This window comes from Montipora foliosa, chromosome 5 (genome assembly GCF_036669935.1).
Source record: "Montipora foliosa isolate CH-2021 chromosome 5, ASM3666993v2, whole genome shotgun sequence".
Classification (NCBI taxonomy): Eukaryota; Metazoa; Cnidaria; class Anthozoa; order Scleractinia; family Acroporidae; genus Montipora; species Montipora foliosa.
Window position 1 is genome coordinate 44349925 of NC_090873.1, and position 2500 is coordinate 44352424.

Here is a 2500-nt window from a genome sequence, read left to right on the forward strand (position 1 = left end):
TCTTGCCCGTCACTCCCCTGGTAAGTGGTGTCTTTGTGCATAGAGTCTTCTGCGCGTATTTTCTTAGGATCGAGAGGGTAGTGGAACTGCGTAGATTTCTCTGGTGGACACAGTAGAATCATTAACTCAGCCTGCAATGGCGTCGAAAGTCATGAAACGCGAATGGCGTTTTAGTGGATCCTTAAACAAAATATACCCTTATGGAGCTCAATAATGGTAAGGCAGTTGGATAAACTAGGCAGGAATCTCAAAAGCGACGAGTAATGGACTTCGACAACAATCTATCGCCCGTCGAGACGAGATCAAAGTGAGCTGTATTTACCTGAAGTACATGGTAATTTGACACGATTGAGTTTCTTGTCTTCACGCACGCAATGAAATAGGAAGAGGTTTTCGCCTCTAAGAGCAAATATGTTGTTTGTTTCAATAAAATTTTCGCTGGAAAAGGATTCTGTGGTATTTTCTGGCTTTGTGAATTATAATATCATGTTGTGTATTGAATTTTCGAGCTTAAGGTTGAAATGTGATATGGGAGAAGTTTTTTAGTATTGCTCTGTAAGCAGGAAGGGTTCACAGGCCTGTTGGAAGCGTGCTTGAGTTTCAACAAAATGAGCCCCAAAATCAGTGAAAACTTGTGACGCAGATGAATAATAAAGTAGCTGCTATTTCCAAAATGATGGAATTACCTGGTGATAAATAACGTCGTACGCGTCTTGGAGAGTAAATTTTGACTTTGCATAAACAAGAGTTGGGCGATTGTGATCTTTGTTTTGACTTCGCTCATTTCATTGTCAAACTTTATAACACTTCACAGAAAAAGAAACTTTCAAAAACCCGGTATCTTGCCATCATTTGACACAGATGCTTCACTGTTTGGCGAGTAAACATGCCGCGGTAACTTAATCACGGCGCCCGCTGAATTCCGGCCATGTCACTTTCGATTTTGCAATTTACTTGAACGTAGCAAAAATCTCCGAAAATGTTTGTCGCTGATCGTAACTTTTTATATTCTATATTCACGGTTCAAAATTAATGTTGTTTTCATGCCGTAAATATTTTATTCTCGATCGACCGTCCGGGAAACTTCCTTCTGCTCTTTCTGAAAACTGTGTATCAATAGTTATTTGCTTTTTCATCAATATTTGTTTTGCATAAAGCAAGCTAACATAATCTGTACCTTGCTGAGTTCACATTTGTTTGCGTTAATAGTATTTTCGGTGAGATGTTTCTGTTTTTTATGAGGGGTACATTGTTTTGGTCTCCCATCCAAACACTAACCCCGCCCGGCAGGGCTTAACTTCAGTGAACTTTAGCATTAGAAAGCTGTCAGATGCTCAGAGGGCACACTTGTGGTAAAAAGAAGTTGTGAGGGAACTTGAAAATTATCAACATGTCAGCCCAGAAGCCAATGTTTCTCGCTTCTCTTTTATTTGTTATTCTTCAGAGACTGGAATGCTGTATTTCAATACCACACAATTCATAGACTTTCGAAAAGTCCTTCGTGTAGATACGCGCGGAACGAAGGACTTTTCATACTTGATTGGCGCCAATTTAGCGACCCAAAAACGGGTCGCTGAGCTAGGCCAATCAGAGTAGTCCTCGTGGACCCCAGGGGATAGAGTTGTCAATCAAAATTTGCCACAAGTAGTGAAGCGTGATTTTCAAACATGCTAGATATTCCGATTGCGCGACCATCACAGGAAAATAATTCAAGAATATCTGTCTTGCATAGATCTGTTTGTCTTCTCCAACCGGAGCTGGGAAAAGTCTGACCTTTGAACTAGTCCCGTAGGCTTTTGGTCGTTTACTTGGGGCGGGTGGCATGCTATCGCCTTCGTAATTCTTCCACTGATTTCACTCACGAAAGATTTGGTCTCTAGCCGGTCGCTATGTAGGAGACAACACATTTAAAATCTTAAGTATAAACTGGTGTTTGGAAGTCCCGAGGCGATTCTCAACGACTATCAACACATTTTTCGTCCAATGGAACAAAAAAGTTTAAAATGCATGTGTATTCATCGACGAGAGTCATTGCATCGCTAAATGGTAAGATGTATCTTTTAATTTCGGTCTAGTACGTCTCCTACACCTGAAGCTTACCTGATCTTTCATGAGTGAAATCAATTGACTTTCTTGACGATTCGAAGCTTTCCCTTACTTGCTAATCTTTCGAATTAGTCTTTCGTTTCTCTTAGCACAAATCACGGCACAAGTGTTGGTCCAAAAAATACCACTGGAGATCTCCTTTCCAAGCGGCGACTCGAGATTGAAATAAGCTTTCGTTTTATTTCATCTTTGTTTCTGATATTTTTAGCACAAAGTCAACAAATTTCCTCTTTCCATTTCGTAGAAACAAACATGTTCGACTGTTTTCGTCGGATTGCGCCATTATGTTCAGGGCTTGCGAATGACGTCATCCTCTTTTTGGCGCGAGACGCAAATTAAAACTTTGCAAGCGAGACAAGTCGACCTCTCGCGACTTCGTCGCTCGCTCATTCAC